The sequence below is a fragment of the Protopterus annectens genome, chromosome 8.part0 (genome assembly GCF_019279795.1).
Source record: "Protopterus annectens isolate FY-2018-M chromosome 8.part0, PAN1.0, whole genome shotgun sequence".
NCBI lineage: Eukaryota > Metazoa > Chordata > Ceratodontiformes > Protopteridae > Protopterus > Protopterus annectens.
The window spans coordinates 1,268,709,034-1,268,730,916 of NC_056741.1; the positions used below are offsets into that span (position 1 = coordinate 1,268,709,034).

A 21,883-nucleotide genomic window follows, 5' to 3' on the forward strand; every position below is an offset into this window, starting at 1 on the left:
AGCACAAGTTTATCTAAGGATGAGATCAGACTCCTTGAGGAGGAACAGTCAGACTAATTTAAAATAAGTTCTGAAAAATGCCGTTATCTTCTCTGATGAAATGAAGCTGAATGAAAAAGAATAAAGGTATATTTCTGTATTTTAGTCCACAGACTTTTCCAAGGGAAGCTGAAGCATGTCTACAGAAGTGCTACAATAAAACTTTTAGGTAACACATTCTTCAGCTGAGATTAGTCCAAATGCAAGAATTAAGAATTAATTCATGTCTGTTTTGCTTTCAGACAAAATAAGGCAAAAATACTAAACTAAGTCTTCCCCTATAGCATGTGAGTGTTAGTGTGTGTGCATGTGAGCATGTGCATGTGTAAGAGTGTGTGTGGTACAGCGCTGCTCTATTCTGAAGAAATGACAGCTAGCAGCTTAGGAGCATTTTCATTTACCACACTGATTACATTTTTTTTTTTTTTAACATCCCTGTTCCACTAGATTTTAATTTACTAACTGGCCCCTCCTCCTTCCATTTATATCCTCCATTCCTTCCACCCAGCTGGCTACTGTGGATAAACCCTGAGACAGATCCATCACTGGGAAGGATCCTCTCTCTCTAGAGGAAAACAACATGGCATTAAAGGGGAGTACGGCAGTAGAGAGTATTGAAAAAGGGCGGGTTTGACAAGCAGCCTCTGTGCGCTTTTACCCGAGCTGCTGGTGCTGCTTCTTTGTTTATTTTCTTTTTTCTGGAAACTTCATCTTTTGAGGATTCACATGTATAAAGGAGGTATCAGTGGTATCCACACTAACAGACACTCCTTTGTGGCTACAATTGGTAAGCAGCTGCCTGGTGATTTTCTCAGGTTCCTGTACCCTCAGAAAAATCAGAGAGCTAGGAATGACATGATTATCCAACCCTCCACCATGAGGGGAGCGTATGGTTAGGCATGCTACTTAGAAGAAATGATACTGGAAAAACAACAGACTGGTGGTGTGGCTGCTGTGCCCTTGTCCAAATTTATGTTTTGAATGACTAAGAATATTCTAAGCAAAGACATAAGCCATGAGCTGGGCAGGAGCAACTTCTTAAATGATTTACACAAAATGGGAAGCATCTAGATGGGTTGCAGAGTTGATACTATGATACATTAACTGATTTAGGCAGGGGGAGTACAGGGGAACTGCATATATGTGAGGACAAGTTAGTTATGTGGATAAGGAAAATGGCAGTAAAAGAATTGTAGGCTTTTAGGAAGTTTGAGTACAAATCGTCTGTGCCTGAATGGCCATAAGAAGGGAACCACTTTAGTAGTTTGTTTTTTATTCATACTGTTGAGCTGTAGAAGAAAGGAGAGTGTCTACCAGCTCATCTTATGATAGGGCTGCTTGACCAAGAGCACATAAAGATCTGTGGTTGATAGTTTATCTAGGAATTCAGCATATCAGCTTGCAATATGGGGGATCCGAAATAAACTTTTCACCTTTAAGAATGGATATACCCTCAGGACTAGTAACTCAGTGACATGACTGGGCCTTGCTTTCCTAAAGGGATACATCCATCTTCCCTTTAAGTAAGTGACCTTTGTTGTGTTGTGGTTATGTTTTCAGTCGTTGCTGAGTGAGATGTAACCAACACAGATTATAAAGTTCACTGTATCTGGCCCATGCCTTGTTTTTCAATTGTACATGTTGTCAAATTTATGGTGTCAGACAAGGAGATATCTGATGTCTAAAACTTCAGTATGTAATTGGAAACGTTGTGTCATCTAAAGGCAAGAAAGTTTTAACGTGCTGTTAAGGCACCACTGCAGTCAATAAGAGATAAGACAGAAGGCCATTTTCTGCAGTTCAGATTACTTCAGTGGTCCAAGGATTTTATAAACCATTCTAAATAACTTACATGTGTTGGTAACTTTGGGGACTCCTAGTAGAGAAACTGGTGTTTACAGGGCGATGATCATTCATACTGGGGTCCTGTATCACTGAGGATATCAGTCTGTCAGTTTTGAGTATTTCACAAAGTCCATTTCAGGACTGAGTGGTTGCTTATCTTGGGATTGGGACAAGTGGAAGGACACTCAATTGTTGTAACTCATGTTTTAGAAAGGGTGTGTTTTAGCTGACTGTGTTTTGTAAGTTAAAGTTACTACCATACTATTATGAATCTTGATGACTAAGCATCCTCAACAGTTTTAGTGGAGAATGGAGGCAGAGCAACATATGTAACACCTACTCCAAGTTTTATATGGTGACCTAGGATACACTCAATAGTTTGAATCATATTGTGTATTGCTTGGTAAAATGTTTTTAAGTCTGCATTCTATATGCCTGTTAGAATAATTGCTCCCCACTATACCTTTCAATTGTCTAGATTTTTGGAGAATGCCCAGATTTTTTACCCATATTTTTGGTCTGTTCCTCATAAAATTTGTGATTTTTCTGGCAATCACTGAGGATTTAAGTCACTAAATAATGACATACATTTGAGTTTCAGATTTAATATCTTTCAGAAAATACATGTTAACACAACCCATGTTATTCTAGCAACTTTCTAGGCTCATAAAAGTAACATTTAAAATCTGTCCCTATTTTGGGGCTTCTATCCCCCCCCCATTATTGTACACTTTGTCCAGAGTTCTTGTGCTAAGAGGTTCATAGGATCCTAGGATCATAGGAAATTACTAGGTTATTGGCCCTGAGGCCCTTACAAGCCTAGCCAAGAATTTAGCCCATGTTCCGACAAGTCAGCACCCGATTGTGCGCCAGGTTGAGAGGTATGCTCCCCACCTATTTATTTGCTAGGTGTATTACTGAAAAAAGTGGTATTCTCCCCAACCATCCTTGCCACACTAAGTCCTCAGTTTGTTCTCCTAGTTGTTGTGCCTTTACAATCCCAATTTCCTTCATTGCCCCTGCCAAGCGGTGTCTAGTGTAACACTCAGGACTGGCCTTTGGTTAACTGGTGCCCTAGGCTATGGTAACACTACCACTGGATAGACCCTCAAATTATCAAGGAATCAACCTTGCAGTACTCACTTGTAGCACCTAGGAGAAAGAAATCCCATATAGGGCATGGGACAAGACATGGAAAGCTGCTATGTATGTGCTGTTCGGTCAGCTGTCCCTAGCCTTATCAACCTAATTAGCATGATGATGTGTTCTGTTCAGCTAGGTAGGCAATAAGAAGTGGCTTGTGGAAACACTCATCCCAAACCCTAGAGTGGTCCTACCTCCTAGCCCTCCTACCTGCCCAGACTGGCAAACTGTCTCACTATCTGTTCCTGCCACCTCCCAGATCTCAGCAAGAATTCTGCACTGCACACTCCGTCCCTGCCAGGATAGGAATGCTCATCCCCTTTACAGTGCTGTCAAGCTCCTGAGCTTCTAATCAAACTTGGGTCGCACAGTCTCATAGTTAAGGTATCTTTGTACACCGCCAGCAAGGCAACACAAAAAAGTGGCACACTGATATAAGGTGTTTGGCAGAGAAGAGTTGCTTCGACCAAGTTTCAGTGATTGTTATGATGTCAGGAGAAATAGTTCAGACAGAGTTAGTTTGTCCATCTGACTGCATGTATTAATGCTGGCTAAGTTAATTCATTTTCAACTCATTGATGACAACACCATTTCAATCCAGACTTTATTTAGGGATTGTTAGTGGAAGTAACAAAATGTTATAGGGAGCTTTACGCAAATAATTTCAGCAAGTGATAAAGTACAGTTTTGTACCTACCATAAATGTAGATGTTCGAAGATCCACATTGCTGCAGTCCTTACATATGGGGGTAGTCCGCTGTCCTCGGTGTCAAGGCGCTTAAAACTGACATCAGGACGCCAGGGTACAAAAGCGCATGACCGGCGTCACATCCTCAGTCTTTTCTTGCCCCAGATGTCAGAAGGAAGGCCAAAGCCAAAACAGCAAAGAACAACCAACCACCCCTGCACTAACCATATTTACAATATTTACAACCCAAACCACACAACCACCTCAACTACAGAGGGGAAGGAGGAAAAAATGGACTGCAGCAATGTGGATCTTGAACATCTACATTTATGGTAGGTACAAAACTGTACTATGTTCTTCATCTCACATTGCTGCAGTCCTTACATATGGGTAGAATCCCAAAGCAGAGGTAAGGGAGGATGGCAAAACTATAAAGCATTAGGAGCTGCCAAAATGCCCTGTAAAATTGCAGTGGCAAATCCAGCCCTAGATTTAGAGTAAAGTGGAAGGTGGTAATGCTTAGAGAAAGTATGCACTGAACTCCAAGTAGCTGCCTCCAAAATATCTTTAGTAGCCACCCCTTAAAAAGCTGTAGAAGTGGCAGTAGCCCTAGTGGAATGAGGCCTAATCCCAGCTGGAATCTCCTTACCATGATGGGAATAACAGAAAGCAATACAAAAACCAATCCACTTAGAAATAGTTTGTTTTGAAACAGGTTTGCCCTGAGAACCCAAAGCAAATGAAACAAATAACTGCTGAGACTGCCTGAACCCTTTAGTTCTGCTCAAATAATATCGTAACTGTCTGTGTATATCCAAAGTGTGCAAAATCTTTTCCCCTTTATTTTGGGGGTTTGCATAAAAAGTAGGCAAATGAATAGTTTGGTTTAAAGCCACACTAGAAACCACTTTAGGCATAAAGGAAGGATTAGTACACAAAGATACCCTATCCCTGTGGAAAATTAAGAAAGGCTCAACCGCCATAAGGGCCTGTAATTCAGAAACCCTTCAGAGGTAATGGCCAACAAAAAAGCAGTCTTCCATGATAAATATTTCAACTCGGCAGTAGCTGCAGGCTCAAAAGGTTGTAGAGTGAGTTTCTCCAACACAAAATTGAGATCCCAAGCAGGAGTAGGAGCTCTGGGTCTTATATTCTTTGCCCCTCTAAGGAATTGCTTAAACAAAGGATGAGAAAATAATGGCGGGTCACAGTCATAGTGAGCAGAAATTGCTGCAGCGTGAACCTTTATAGAGGAGAAGGACAAACCTTTGTCCAATAACTCAGTAAGGTATTGAAGAGCAACACTTAAATTAGGTTTAGAAACATCAAAGTCCTTTGCTGTACTCCAAATGAAAAATCTCCTCCATTTATCTGCATAAACTTTTCTTGTACTAGGCCTTCTGGCCTCCAAAATAACATTCAAAACTTGTTGTGGAAGCTGAGATCCTTCAGGGTTTAAAACAGAATATGCCAGGCTGTTAGATGCAGAGACTGAAGTTTGACATTGAGTAGGTGACTGTTCTCCTGAGACAGCAGGTGTGGAATCGGCAAAGGCCATGGAGGCTCAGACTTCTCAGTAATGGGTACCAGTGCTGTCAAGGCCAATATTAAAATCATGGTTGGCTTGTCCTGTCTGACCTTCAGGAGTACCTTTGGGAGGAGAGGCAGTGGTGGAAAGGCATACGATTGCTCCAATTGAATGAGAGAGCATCCACTTTCCAAGCTGTGGGATGAAACCCAAAACTTTGGCAACTGGTAATTTAGTGGAGAAGCGAACAGATCTATGTCTGGAGTTCCCCATAACACTGTCAATTTTGAAATACATGAGGATCCAATTTCCACTCGTGGGGATCCATGATTTGTCTGCTCAACACATCTGCTAAGGAGTTCTGTGCTCCTGGCAGAAACCTTGCCTGAAGATTTAGCTGCAAACTGAGAGCAGTCTCCCACAAAATCATTGCTTGTCTGCATAGAGGGTAAGAATGTGTCCCCCCTTGCTTGTTGATGTACCACATGACAGTTGTGTTGTCTGTTTGAATCAACACCTGCCCTGGAAGAAGTAAATCCTTGAAAGCTATCAATGCAAATTGGACTGCTAACATCTCCTTCAAGTTGATATGTAAATGTTGAAGTCTGGCAGGCCACGTGTCTTGTACCCATTTTCCATTTAGATGAGCTCCCAAGCTTTGTCTGAGGCATCTGTCGTTAGAATCTGACTTCTGGTCGGGTCACAGAGAGTCCCTTGTTTAGGTGACATTCCTGAGCCCACCACAAAAATTCCTTTTGAATGCAAGGTATTATCTGAATGACAGTGTCCATATCTTGGCAGTGTTGTGTCCATACATTTTGAGATACCATTGTAGCTTCCTCATATGCAGTTTGGCATTGGGAAGTACCAGAATACAAGATGCCATGAACCCCAAGGCTTGAAGGACTGTCCTTGCAGTCAGCCTGGACTGACGAGACAATTGATGGAAATAAAGAGAAAGATTCTTTTGTTTGTCCGGGGTCAAAAGGCCATCTGGGATGCTGTATTCAGTCTCACACCCAGAAAGCACATGTCCTGAGAGGGTACTAGACTGGACTTTATTTCGTTCACAGAATACCCTAGGCATCTTAACACTGCCATCACATACTGTAAATGATGAAGAAGTTCGTCCTTTCCTTGAGCCAGAATCAGGCAATCGTCCAAATAAGGATAGATTTGTATTCCTCTTAGCCTGAAGAAAGCTATCACTGGAGCCAGAACCTTTGTGAACACTCTGGGCGCAGTAGATAAGCCAAAGGGCAATGCAGAGAACTGATAATGAAAAGTCCCAGCCAGAAACGCAGATACTTCCTGCAACTGGGCCTGATAGGAACATGAAGGTAAGCCTCCTTGAGATCCAGAGTCACCATCCAGTGATCTTTGCCCAGCAGAGGTAAAAGCTGTTGTAACGTCAACATTTTGAACTTGGGAATGTCCAGATATGTGTTGAGGATAGATAAATCCAAAATTGGTCTCCACGTGTTCCCTTTCTTCGGTACTAGAAACAGGCGAGAATAAAATCCTAGGCCCACTTCTGGCAGAGGGACCGGTTGTATAGCTCCTATTTGAAGTAGTAGAGAAATCTGTTTTTGAGCCTCTAGTCTTTGCTGAGGAGGAACGTCTGGCATGCCTTTGAAAGGAGGCAAGGTATGGAAATAAAACTTGTAACCTTGGTGTATGATATCCAACACCCATTTGTCCTGGGTAATTAAAATCCAATTTTCCTTGAAGAGTGCCAACCGTCCTCCCAAAGGTGCTGCCAGGCAAGAAGGATCTGGCAGCTGAAACAGTAGGTCATTGGGCCTGTTTACGAAAGGACTGGCCCCTGCCCTCACTCGAAGATTGTGCAGGTGAACTCCATGTTCTAGGTCTGAAGGAACTCTGAGCTCTGCCCCTACCATGTCTAGATCTACCCCTAGACTGAGAATCAGAAGAAGGATATGTCCACCCTTAGCAGGCCAATTTCTACTAAACTTGAGGCTGAACTTGCAAAAATCTTTAACAGTCTGCATAGACTTAGCCTTGTCTTCCATTTTCTTCAAGACTGACTCCACAGGTGGACCAAACAACACTTCAGACTGCAAAGGAGCATCCAAAATCCTTGTCTTAACATGGTCAGATAAATTCTGATCCTTAAGCCAGGCGTGCCTGCGAAGAACTGAACCAGTGGCAGCCACCCTAGAAGAGGCCTGCAAAGCATCAAAACCACACTGTAAAGAATGCTTACCCACCTGTTCAGAGACATGCACCAAATCTTGTAATTCTTTACACTCAATGCCTTCTGCCAGAGCATCCACCTTAGATTTCAATTGAGAAAGAAGAAAATTCTGATATTTCAACATATGAAACTGGCAATTCAAAGCCCTCATTGCTAAGGTGGAAGATGTATAGACCTTCTTTCCCCATCTATCCAAAGCTCTGGCCTCTTTATCTAGAGGAACCGGATTCTTTACAACAGAGGCCCTGACACCCTTAGGTCCCTGGCTAATAGTTTCTGGGTCCGCCCTAGGACTCTTATAGAGATATTTATGAGCCTCAGGCACCCTGTAATACCTATCCGGTTTAACAGGTGCAGGAGGCAGAGAATCAGGATTAAGTGACGCCTCTGAAAATACATCTTGCACAACATCCAGAACAGGAGGTATAGCTAAGGGCCTATGTTGAGGTAAAAACAAAAATTCCCTAAGCCTTTTCCGTGAATCAGAGAAGTCCTGACCTTCCCACTTAAAATGTTCCCTCATAGAATGAAGTGTCTCTGAAAAGAAAAATCCTCTGGAGGAGAAGCAGAAGGAGTGGAATCTTCTGCATCAGAATCAGAATAAGGAGTGTACTCCTGCAAGTCTTCAGCTGAAGACTCTGAATCATCCGAAGCCTGTTCAAAGCTTTCCAACTCTGGCTCCACCCTAGGCCTCTTATCAGGAGGGGGCATAGAACCTCTAATCAGAGTAATCAAATCTTCTGCCATTTTAAGCATGTGCTTCTTAGGCACAGACCCTGCTGAACTAGGAGTGACACCAACAGAAGCTAAACCTGGCCTGCCTCTGGAAGAAGCCTTGGAAACAGAAGGAGAGGGCCTAACCACCCTGGGAAGGGAGGGGAGTACAGAAACCTGAGAAGTCCCTTCAGCCTGGCCTGCCTCTTGAGAGGCCACATCCTGCAAAATCAAGGTCTCCCCCTGAGACTCCAGAGAAGCCTCCATCGGAACCACCGGTTCCATTGAAGCCTCTAAAGAACCGGCGTCCGGAACGGATGACTCATCTTGCCTGGGTTTAACGCTTTGTCTTTGCGCTTCTTCATTGGGCGTCGGAGTATCCGACGGCATGTTATAATTGCACCGCTTCCCGAAGACCAGCCTAGCACAATCTAACCTTCACTTAATAGTGCGCTTATTAAACCTAGCACAAAAGCGACACCTGACTACGTTGTGCTCAGGCCCCAAACAAGGAATGCACAAAGAATGATAATCCCTATGCGGTATCTGTTTCCCACAAGAAATACAATTATTCACTTTTTCTGACATCCGGTAATACACTGAGGCAAGAAAAAAACAAAATATTCGCCAACTTGGATTCGGTCTGAAACCCCAAACTCGAAAAATTTCAGAACACCGAACGGCACTTGCAACGCTGCTTCTGCATCGGACCATGCGGCAAAAAAGACTGAGGATGTGACGTCGGTCATGCGCTTTTGTACCCTGACGTCCTGATGTCAGTTTTAAGCGCCTTGACCGACGTCAGCCTAATACTTTGGTATTCGGGCCGACCGAGGACAGCGGACTACCCCCATATGTAAGGACTGCAGCAATGTGAGATGAAGAACATTAACCCAATCTGAAGGGGACAAGAAATACTGAACGAGATTAGCAAAGTAAAATAAGACTGACAGACATGGCACGGAGAAGGGGATTACCGAAGTAAAATAAGACTGACGAACAAGGCATGGAGAGGGGGATTACCAAAGTAAAATAAGACTGACGGACATGGCACAGAGAAGGGGATTACCAAAGTAAAATAAGACTGACGAACAAGGCATGGAGAGGGGGATTACCAAAGTAAAATAAGACTGACGGACAAGGCATGGGGGGTGGGATTACCAAAGAAAAATAAGACTGACGAACAAGGCATGGAAAGGGGGATTACCAAAGTAAAATAAGACTGATGGACAGGGCACCGAGAGGGGATAGAAGGACAGGAATAGTAATCTTCTGGGTGTAACCAGTAAGAGAAAGGACTAATATAAGTGTCTGTTGTTTGCAGTTAACTTGTAATGCCTAGCCTGGGAAGAAATACAGGAGTTGTGAACAAAAAGTGATGCTTGGGCATACAGTATAATGCTAGCAGCTACTTGGAGTGGGTATTGGGAGAGTGGGCAGTGTTAAACCACAGCCTCCATGCAGTGGGAACAAAGCACAGCTTGTTTGTAAGGGAACATGGAAGATAACAGAGGTAGAAGTGCTAGCGTAGCAGCTGCAAAGCAAAGCAAGCAAAAATAGTAAAAAAGAAAAAACAGCTCTGAGTTCATTTGCTGCTGCTGATACAGGCAAATTATTTGCTCTGCTTTCCAAATTTCAATGTTAGTGGGAGTTTGGGGGATGGGGAATTAAGCATTAAAGAAGTGATTTAAAGGAAATAGATTGAACTAGCAGACATCCAGCATAAATGAATGGAAACAAGGCATATATATAGTACGTGCAAAAATGAAAAGAAAGTAGTTGTTAGTAGGTGGCAGAAAGCATACTGATTCCTCATCCAATCAGCCAAAACATCTCAAGTCCCCACAGTACTGGAAAATAATACACAGACAGACAACAGTTAGGGATTACTTGAAAGTCAACCTTCATCACTACATAGAAATCAATCCACATCTTCCTAATTATAAATGCTCTATGATTGAAACATTCCTATTATCAAAGACATGCCTAAAAAACATAAGACCATATACATAAGTTGAGATATTACAACTAAACAATAGCTAATTTTTCTTTACAGACAGAGTAGATGACCACATAAGCACATCAAAATTAAACTGATTCTCAGAATTTATTAGTGGACAGATACCATTCTCTAACATGAAAGGTAACTGTAATTTTTAATTACGTTTTCCTTTCCATACAACTTGGGGATGATATGACAATGAGGTTGGTAATTTAAAATCACACCACACACGCATACTGAAAAACCTTCATCTTCAGGTAAATGTTGAGTGGTCTAGCATCTTCTGCAGCATGTAGAAAATTCATTTGAAGCAAAACCTGTGGTCAGCACTTTTCTCATTAGAAGTGAAAACCAGAGAGCTAGGAATTAATCAGAGAGTGAGAACCAAGTCTCAGACTGAACAAAGTGCAGCAAAAAAAAAACTCTATTAGAGATGAGTAAATACAAAAAAATTAACATTAAAGGTAGTCAAAGCAAACAAAGAGGTATAATTGGCATAATGGTTAAGGTCTTTACTTCACAGGTACAAGGGTTTGACTCTGATCTCTGGTTAACTAAGCTTCTAACAGTCTGCAGACTGTTAGCCTACTGTTACCTCTGAATCTAGAAACCTATAAAAATCCAAATCCAAGTCAAATTGCGAAAATAAAAACTAAAGGCAAGATCAAAGCAGCAGAATTCTATGTTATGAAATATTTCATACAAGGAAATAAATTAAAACTGAATAAGTTTAGGGAAACCACAATACATACTTCCATCCTTGAAAATTGGTGACCTTGTACATTGATTGCAATGGTTTCACAGCACAAAGACAGATACAGTTGGTACAGATTATGTAGTCAGCACTATTAGTTCTTCATGACTGCTTCAAATGGAGGTCATTCCAGGAGGAAGATGATGATCTAAGGGTAAATATAACTGAGCTACTAGTAATGGGTAAACTGGTGACCCAGGCTAGCTCCACAATAATATTAGTACCTCACTGGTGACTTAGTTACATGATTGAAAAGAAAGCTGTAATGGTAAAAACTATAAATTTGCATTCAGGTTCTCAACCAGCCCTCCCCACAAAACCTTTTTCTTAATGTTTTCTTGCATCAGAGAGACTAATAGATATGTAATAGCTGGACTCCATCAAAGAGACACATCTGAGTTACTGGCCTACTGTCACCATCCTACAGTCCTGCCACAGCTCTATTTTTTCTCAGAAAACATCACATGATCCTAGGAACTACTAGCAAATTAAGTCTGAACACTATGTGCACTTTTCCAGATACCTCTCTCAACAAGTAACCCCTCCATTTCTAGGTGGGAAAAACATGTCATGCCAGGGATGAACTTGAGGGTTCCCATTTAATTGTCAAGGTTAGTTCTAAAGATGGGAAGGATGTCACGCTGCTTAAAAAACAGGGGCAGTTTGTTCCACAGGTGGAGCAACCATTGGGAAATGAAACTCTCCCTCCAATGTGTTTGTATTTACTCTCCAATGTGTTTGTATGCAGTCTCCAAAGTGTTTGTATTTATTTATCAATGTGTTTGTATTTATTCACCAGTGTGTTTGTATTTATGTTGATGGAGCTTCAGAGCCTTGGTTTGCGTGCTTACAGAGCTGTTTGCCATGTGAAGGCACTGGAGACCAATTAGGTTGGGGTCTCTGATGGAAGGGAATGCCAGGCATAGGTCTTCATGTTGGGGTCTATAAGAGACAGAGTATAGGTATATGACTTAATGTCTGTCTTAGTAGTTAAGGGTTTTTAGTCAATTTCTTTTCATAAACCTTTGGGAGCCATTTTAGCTACATGATATGTATGGCTACGTACATGCTGAAAAGGATATTGTACTCAATAACCAGTCTAATTATGGAGTAGAACAGAGAGACAATGACATCTCTTAACATAGATACTTTTGGAAATCTGTTGTGCTAGATAGATTTCCTAACTACAGTTGCAACATGGTGGCCTAAGGTGAGGGAAATGTCGACCCAGGTGCCAAGAAAGAGCCATAGGTGTGCTCAGCTCTTAAATGAAGAGCAAAAGAAGAAAAAAACACTTTGGCTTATGGGTAAGATTCTACATCATACCCCTTCAGGTCCTCAAATGAAGAGCAAAAAAAAAAACCTCCTGTACTAAAAAGTAATGAATGTCTGCACTTCTTTATCATGCTGTGTAATGTCCTCTACTCAGGGCAACTGCCTCCTTTCCCCACACTTGCTACACTACTCTGGTAATATCTTGGACTACCATGTCTATGTGGAATGAGGTACTGGGTATGTTTTAAGTTGATGATGAAGGGTGTTTCCAAAAGTTGACAGTGCTACACTTTTTTTTGCATTCAATTTGAGCCCTTTGTCTCTACATCATTGGTTTGTAAAGACTACTTCTTGGTGAAGTGATTCTGTATCAAGAGAGAACCACATTGTACCACCCAGCTTGCAGTCATAGGTCAAGGTGTGTAACATGGAGGTCAGAAAACTTTATACCAAATAGGAGGAATATGAGTACAAAGTCCTGTGCTACTTCACTGGTTACTTTCTTACTTTCTGAAGTGGTACCTGCCAACTTAAGTGCACAAGTTCTACCCTTCAGCCAACTTCCAATCCGTCTTACCACATAAAAGGTCTACTTTTTGTTCTTTTAGTGCGTTTGTAATTCCAGCATGAAGTACAGTGTCAGAGGCCTTGTGTGGAATGAGTGGCCGATGGCCACTGTCCATGGCCTCTGTAACCTTCACAAAGAAGTTTACAAGCTAAGTAGACATAATCTGCCCTTGACAGCACCAAACTGCTGTTGGTCCAAGTGCAAATTAGGCTAGTTAGGCTGATAGGACTGTAATTCTTGGGGTGTGTAGGAGGGCCTCTTCTGTGCATGGGCATCACCTCATCTGTCTTCCAAACCTCTGTGACATATCCTGTAGCTAGGCTTAAATCAAACTATTGCAAGAGGGGTTCCGTGAAGGCATGTCTGGTGCCATTAATTATACACTGAGGAAAACTGATGGAAGTTATGTTTTTAATTTTAAAGTTTAGCCAGGATATGTTCCAAGATGATTTGAGGAGATGAATGGGTCTCAGGGATTTGTGGAATTTTAATGACTGCATGTCAGCTAAATCTGTAAGGTCCAGGAGGTAATGCCATTTTGGATTAGCTCCATACACTGCAAGGTATTATTTCTTAGTTTCCTAAAGTAACTAAAGAATGTGTAGTCATTTTTGGCTTCTGATACCAGTTTCAATTCATGGTCAGCTTTGGTCTTTTGGATGGCACTTAGTTCCTCACTCACTCATCTGTTTGATTAAGCCTTCAGTTTGGGTGGATTTGCTCTGCAACTTTTAAAGTTTTTTTTTTCTTTTGCTGCAGAGCTTATTTATAGTAGTGGACCAAGGATATTTTTGAATTTCCCATTATAAATGGTTCTGGTGGGCTGCTATATCTGTACACCTTTTATATGGGAATAGATGTCAGATACAAAAGTAGCATCTGGAGCTTCATGGGGAGTGCTGACTGCAAGCAAATAGCTCATAATAGGGAGGGGATTTGGGTGAAGACCAGATTTAGGATATTCTGGCCCCTTGTTGGTTTGTTAACGTTTTGTTCTAAGAAGTTATTTTCTAGGTCTTGGAATCTGTGGGCATATCCACCTTTCAAACCACAGGCATACCAGTTAATTGAAGGATAAATGAAATCACCCCATATAAAAGTATTTTTGATACAGGTATCTGACTAAGTATATTTAGGAATCTATCATGGTTTACAGGGGACATGGATGGTGTCCTTTAGCAGGCTATAAATTGATAGTGATTCTATCGTCCTATACAGGAACAAAAAATAGTTACTGCAAAAGACAGATTCCATTAATCTGCAGCCACCTGTGCTCATGCACCTTACCTTGATAACCAGAATACCAAGGTAAAAAGAAACAAACCAAAAAGCACTTGGCCACAGGATACGGATCCATAAACGATCTCCACTCAGTAGTAGTAAAACACTTCTTTAATAAAACTTCACCTCCAAACCATAAAAACACAATGAGAACACAGTAGAGTTAATCGCTTTCACCCAGTCCAAATACCAGGCTTCCTCAGAACTCATAACAATGTAATTAATCCCTTTAAATAGCTTGAATTACAACATGTGACAGCCCTTCCCCACCAAAAACTTTAAACACATACATCCCTGTTTTATGCAAGTAAGACCTGGTACACTTTTAAAAACATTAAAAATCAATAAATCAAAATAACTTCACAACCACAAAGTGTGAATGAATACATATGTATATGTACATAAAGTATATAATTTGTACATTAAAAAACAATCAACGCTCACAGTAGTTACAATTCACATTGCAAATCATAATCTGGCAGTTCTTAATTTTAAAACAATGCCGATATTAATATTATCGTTTAGACCCGGGGCTTTTCCAGCATCTAATTTAAGTTGCCAAAGCAACTCCCTGTATTCCAATTTGGATTCCCAACTACCACCCCGGGGGTCTATGCACGCCTGCTCCAATACAAAAAACTTTATGTCCATGTTTCTACAAGTTTGGGAATGTTTGTAAAAGGCATTTGTTTCCTTCCCTCTACTGACTTCATACATATGTTCATAAGCCCTCCTATTTAAATGCCTTTCTGTTTTTCCTACATAAAAACTTGAACATTGCATACACATGCCCAAGTACATTACCCCTTAGTCTTACAATTAAAATATTGGGAGGATCAAATATTAAATTTCCTGGACGGAACATACAAAGAACCCTGGTTAAGCATATAATAACATTGGTGACAAGCCCCACATTTGTAAGCACCTTTCTTCATCCTATCCTGTCCACCTGACAATCCTAACCCTCTCTCCATACATTCCTTGAGATTCATATCTCTCTTCCTAATACAATGGGGCTGGATGGGAAAAAAAATCTGAAATTTCTTCATTCACCTTTAAAACAGGCCAGTATTTAATAATAATCCTTTCTACTTTGGACGAAGTCCCCAAAAAAGTATGCACAAAGGCACCTTCCTTGGTAACAATTTTTGAAGAACATTTATCCAACTCACAAGTTCCACACCCTAACAAAGGGAAGCATTTTTTATTTCTATTCTCAATAACTTCTTTAACTATGTTTCCAATAAACTTTTCAGGATAACCCCTCTCTAAAATGAGCGTCGTGATAAAATCCAATTCTTTCAAAAATTCTTCCCTCATGCTTGTCACTCTTGAAGCCCTAATCATCTGGCCTTTCACTATTCCCCTTTTTTGATAAAAAGGATGTCCACTGTCAAAATGCAAATATGTGTTTGAAAATGTCTTTTTCCTAAAACTTTTTGACTGAAAACAATTGTTCTCATAATCTTTGTAAAGTGTGACATCCAGACAGTCTAAACTATCTTCCCTCATGTTCATAGTGAAATTCAGAAATTCCGTAGATTCGTTAATATAACTAAAACATTCTTCTAATTTTTCTTTTGACCCTCCCCATAACAAACAGATATCATCTAAAAATCTAGTGTACTTGATGTGGTTTGTCCACTCAGTTTGTAATATGAATTTTCGTTCCCAAAAATATAATACACAATTAGCGTATAATGGAACACAAGATGCCCCCATAGCAACACCCTTCTTTTGATGGTAATATCCTCCATTAAAATAAAAGAAATTATTCCTAAGAACAGTTTCAGTAAATTCAATTATTAAATTAACAGTATTATTGTCTAAACCAGATTCAGTAGTAAGTATTTCAGAAAAGCATTCCAGACCCTTCTCATGGGGAATACTCGGGAAGAGTTCAACAACATCAGTCGTAACCATAAGTAAATCCCTGCTGAATAGTTGTTTCTTTATTCCATTCAAGAACTCCCATGAGTCCTTACAAATGTGTTGTATTGAGGCTATAAAATTTTTAACCTTCGAATCCACATAAATAGCCAAAGGTTCAGTAATACCACCTGCACCTGCCACTATGGGTCTGAATTTAATGCTGTCAATCCCTTTATGTGTCTTAGGGATACCAAAAATTGTAGGTATTTTTGGTTTATCCACATATAAAAAACATTGTACAACTTTTCATTTATACTCCCTTGCATTATCCATCCATTTTTGAAAATATTTGAAGAATTTGTTGAGAAGGAAATTAGGCAATTGAATTACAAGGGAGGTAAGAGCGGTAATTTTTCTGAAGTTGACAAAAAAGTTCTATTGTACCTAAATGAACAAAAGTGTAGGGTAATGAAACCGGCTAAGGGGGGTGGTATGGTTTTAATGTACACTGTTGACTATGACATGTATATAGGTTCATAGGTAGGTACTAGGCTATCGGCCCTAGGGCCCACACAAGCCTAGCCAAAAAATGTACCCTGGCTTTCGCCACCCAAGAAAATTATTTTCCTGTGCCCCTGTCGAGCAGAGCCACAGAAGTGATCCCCGGGGTGAATTTCCCATTTCCCATCCAATCATCAAGATTTTTCTTGAAGAGTGTTAATGAGGAACTCTGTTTGACATAGATAGGTAGTCTGTTCCAGAGTATGGGAAGTCTCTGGGACAGGAATCTATCCCTCCAGCATGTTCTGTTTATTGTGGTGACAAGGTTTAGGTTCCTAGAGCATGTAGCTCAGAGGGATTGGGATTTCTTTAAGTGGAGCATGTCCAACAGCTTTGGGTTTGACGTAGCTTTGCATGTTAGGCAGAGATCGCCCCTGAGTAGGTGATATGCGATGGAGTAAAGCTGTAGTTTTTTGAGACGGTCTGCATAGGGCATCTGTTTGTGGCCAGTAATCCTCTTTGTGAGGTATTTCTGTGGTCTTTCCAGTTGTTGTAGATGTCTTGTGAGGTACATACCAAAAGGGGCATTGTACTCTATAATGGGTCTAATGAGTGATGAGTAGAGGGGAACAATGACCTCCTTTTTTCTGGATGAGAATCCTTTTGTGATGAGATGAGCCACGTAGAAGGATTTCCTGACCACTGTGGTGATGTAATTATCAAAGGAGAGACTACTGTCCACCTGTGTCCCAAGATCTCTTATCACATTTTTGGCATTAAGTAGACTACCAGCTATGTGGTAGTTCATGGGTACAGAGTTTTTACCAAAGGGGATGACAGTACACTTTTTGGCATTGAGCTTCAGACCATGGCTTTGACAACAGGTATCTGTCTCAGTGAGGCCCTTTTGTAGTTTGTTCACATCGTTAGGAGTTTTGATTATGGCTCCTAGTTTGCAGTCATCTGCAAACTTTGTTAGCCAAAGACCTTCTGTGTTGTCCTGCACTTCAGAGAAGTAGATACCAAACAGGAGAGGACCCAGGACTGAACCCTGTGGTACTCCACTTGTCACTGGTCTGATGTCGGATTTGGAATCCACTACTTTCACAGTGTGGGTTCTGTCCATGAGCTAGTTGACAACCCATCTTGTGACATAGGGATTTATACCTAGTTTAGTGAGCTTATCTATAATTCCAGAGTGGGGGATGGTGTTGAAAGCCTTGGCGAGATCTAGATAAGCTGTGTGAACCATTTTACCCTCATCTATGGCTTTGGTGACTGCTTCAAAGAAGTCAATCAGGTTTAGGAGACATGATCTGCCTTTTACAAATCCAAACTGGGTAGGGTCCAGAGTTTGGAGATTACCAATGTCTTTGTTTATGAGTTCCACGATGATATGTTCCATGGCCTTGCAGACCAGGCTCGTCAGGCTAATGGGGTGGTAGTTCCCGGGGTCCGTCGTGGCTCCCCCTTTGTGGAGTGGGATAACCATCATGGTGCACCATTCAGTGGGTACGAAGCCTGAGGTAAGGCTATGATTGAACATGGTACTTAGGTAGGGTGCCAGTTCATTCTGTAGTTCGTGTAGAATGCAGCCTGGGATATTGTCAGGTCCCATGGATGCTGTGTTCTTGGCTTTGGAGAGTGTGTTTTTTACCTGTGCAGCCATGATTATAGGAACTTTGCATTCTTCCATTATAGAGATGGGCCCTCTAGGGGGTGAGAGGGGGATAAAGTTAGCACTGAACCTATCTGCTAGGATGTTGGCAATATCAGTGGGTTCTGTATATTTAGTGCCATTGTGCTGTAACTCAGAGCAGATCTGAGTGTTCCCATTTAGATTCTTGACATAGCTATAGAATGCTTTGTGGTTGTCTTTAGAGTCAGTGGCAATTTTGTTTTCATAACTAGCTTTGAAGGATTTTGTGAGGGATCTCAGCTTCTTACTGAGGTTGACCAGGGAGTTCCTCCAGTCATGAGATTTTACTCTTTTTTGCAACAGTTTCTTTCTTCTGTTGTAGAGTTTGTTTATGGCAGAGGACCACCAGATTGGCTTCCTTTTTTTGGAGGATAACATCTTGGTTCTATTAGGGATAGCATGATCCATGCACTTGTGTAAGTGCTTCTAAAGTGCATTTGTGTAGGATTCGGCAGTCATACCTCTATTGTCCGTCTGCATGTGTGTCATGAAGTTTGCCACTTCTGTCTTAAGAAGTGTGAAGTTGGCTTTGGAGAAGTTTTTTTACGATGGTGTCCCTAATTGGGGCTGGGGGTGGGATGTGGATGTTTAGGCTGATTAGCTTGTGGTCGGATCTGACCAATGAGGAATTGACCTCTGGTGTGGAACACCGGTTTCCCATGTTGGTAATGACCAGGTCTAGGATATTGCTGCCCCTGGTGGGGGGTGTGAATAAGTTGATCCAAGGTATTGGAATTTATGAATTCTAGAAAACGTTGAGCAAAAGAGTTGGTACATGAGTAGTTTTCCCAGTTAATGGTGGGGTAGTTGAAATCGCCCATTATTAGGGTGTTGGGTTGTACCCTAATACTTTCCAGTGTATCAAGAAATGAGGAGTGTGAATCCTGGGGCATGGTGGGGGGTCTGTAGCAAGCTACAATTTGGATTGCGGTCTTGCCCAGAGTTAGTTGCACTTGGATAATCTCGGATGCATTGGTACAATATTTTACAAGACACAGATCATTACGAATTAGTTTCTCGAAATGTGATTAACATAGCTTACGCCAAAATTAAATATTATTTATTTGTTAGACCATTTAATGCAAGGGAGCATAAATGAAAAGTTGTACAATTTTTTATATGTGGATAAACCAAAAATACCTACAATTTTCAGTATCCCTAAGACACATAAAGGGATTGACAGCATTAAATTCAGACCCATAGTGGCAGGTGCAGGTGGTATTACTGAACCTTTGGTTATTTATGTGGATTCGAAGGTTAAAAATTTTATAGCCTCAATACAACACATTTGTAAGGACTCATGGGAGTTCTTGAAGGGAATAAAGAAACAACTATTCAACAGGGATTTACTTATGGTTACGATTGATGTTGTTGAACTGTTCGAGTATTCCCCATGAGAAGGGTCTGGAATGGTTTTCTGAAATACTTACTACTGAATCTGGTTTGGACAATAATACTGTTAATTTAATAACTGAATTTACTGAAACTGTTCTTAGGAATAATTTCGTATATTTTAATGGAGAATATTACCATCAAAAGAAGGGTGTTGCTATGGGGGCATCTTGTGTGCCATTATACGTTAATTGTGTATTATATTTTTGGGAACGAAAATTCATATTACAAACTGAGTGGACAAACCACATCATTAAGTACACTAGATTTTTAGATGATATCTGTTTCTTATGGGGAGGGTCAAAAGAAAAATTAGAAGAATTTTTTAGTTATATTAACGAATCTACGGAATTTATGAATTTCACTATGAACATGAGGGAAGATAGTTTAGACTGTCTGGATGTCACACTTTACAAAGATTATGAGAACAATTGTTTTCAGTCAAAATTTTTTAGGAAAAAGACATTTTCAAACACATATTTGCATTTTGACAGTGGACATCCTTTTTATCAAAAAAGGGGAATAGTGAAAGGCCAGATGATTAGGGCTTCAAGAGTGACAAGCATGAGGGAAGAATTTTTGAAAGAATTGGATTTTATCATGGTGCTCTTTTTAGAGAGGGGTTATCCTGAAAAGTTTATTGGAAACATAGTTAAAGAAGTTATTGAGAATAGAAATAAAAATGTTTCCCTTTATTAGGGTGTGGAACTTGTGAGTTGGATAAATGTTCTTCAAAAATTGTTACCAAGAAAGGTGCCTTTGTGCATACTTTTTCGGGGACTTCGTCCGAAGTAGAAAGGATTATTATTAAATACTGGCCTGTTTTAAAGGTGAATGAAGAAATTTCTGATTTTTTTCCCATCCAGCCCCATTGTATTAGGAAGAGAGATATGAATCTCAAGGAATGTATGGAGAGAGGGTTAGGATTGTCAGGTGGACAGAGTGGGATGAAGAAAGGCACTTACAAATGTGGGGCTTGTCACCAATGTTATTATATGCTTAACCAGGGTTCTTTGTATGTTCTGTCCAGGAAATTTAATATTCAATCCTCCCAATATTTTAATTGTAAGACTAAGGGGGTAGTGTACTTGGGCATGTGTATGCAATGTTCAAGTTTTTATGTAGGGAAAACAGAAAGGCATTTAAATAGGAGGGTTTATGAACATATGTATGAAGTCAGTAGAGGGAAGGAAACAAATGCCTTTTACAAACATTCCCAAACTTGTAAAAACATGGACATAATTTTTCTTGTATTGGAGCAGGTGTGCATAGACCCCCGGGGTGGTAGTTGGGAATCCAAATTGGATACAGGGAGTTGCTTTGGCAACTTAAATTAGATGCTAGAAAAGCCCTGGGTCTAAATGATAATATTAATATTGGCAGTGTTTTAAAATTAAGAGCTGCCAGATTATGATTTGTAATGTGAATTGTAACTACTATGAGCGTTGATTGTTTTTTAGTGTACAAATTATATACTTTATGTACATATACATATGTATTCATTCGCACTTTGTGGTTGTGAAGTTATTTTGATTTATTGCTTTTTAATGTTTTTAAAAGTGTACCAGGTCTTATTTGCATAAAACAGGAATGTATGTGTTTAAATTTTTTGGTGGGGAAGGGCTGTCACATGTTGTAATGCAAGCTATTTAAAGGGATTAATTACATTGTTATGTGTTCTGAGGAAGCCTGGTATTTGGACTGGGTGAAAGCGCTTAACTCAACTGTGTGCTCATTGTGTTTTTATGGTTTGGAGGTGAAGTTATATTAAAGAAGTGTTTTACTACTACTGAGTGGAGATTGTTTGTGGATCCATATCCTGTTACCTTGATAACCATGTATACATGATCAGCATACATCCACCTGTGCTCATACAACTTACCTTGATAACCATGTATACGTGATCAGCATACATCCACCTGTGCTCATGCACCTTACCTTGATAACCATGTATACATGATCAGCATACATCCACCTGTGCTCGTACACCTTACCTTGATAACCATGTATACGTGATCAGCATACATCCACCTGTGCTCATACACCTTACCTTGATAACCATGTATATATGATTGGCATACATCCACCTGTGCTCATACACCTTACCTTGATAACAATGTATACATGATCGGCATACATCCACCTGTGATCATACACCTTACCTTGATAACCATGTATACATGATCAGCATACATCCACCTGCGCTCATACACCTTACCTTGATAACCATGTATATATGATCAGCATACGTCCACCTGTTCTCATACACCTTACCTTGATAACCATGTATACATGATCAGCATACCTCCACCCGTGCTCATACACCTTACCTTGATAACCATGTATATATGATCAGCATACATC

At 40.5% G+C, this 21,883-nt stretch overlaps 1 protein-coding gene across 2 annotated transcripts in view; it reads right to left on the reverse strand.

Moving 5' to 3' along the window:
* The window catches only part of ATP1A3 (ATPase Na+/K+ transporting subunit alpha 3), a 769,164-nt gene that overhangs the window by 148,030 nt on the left and 599,251 nt on the right, over positions 1-21,883 (reverse strand). The gene's annotated exons all lie outside the window — the stretch shown is intronic.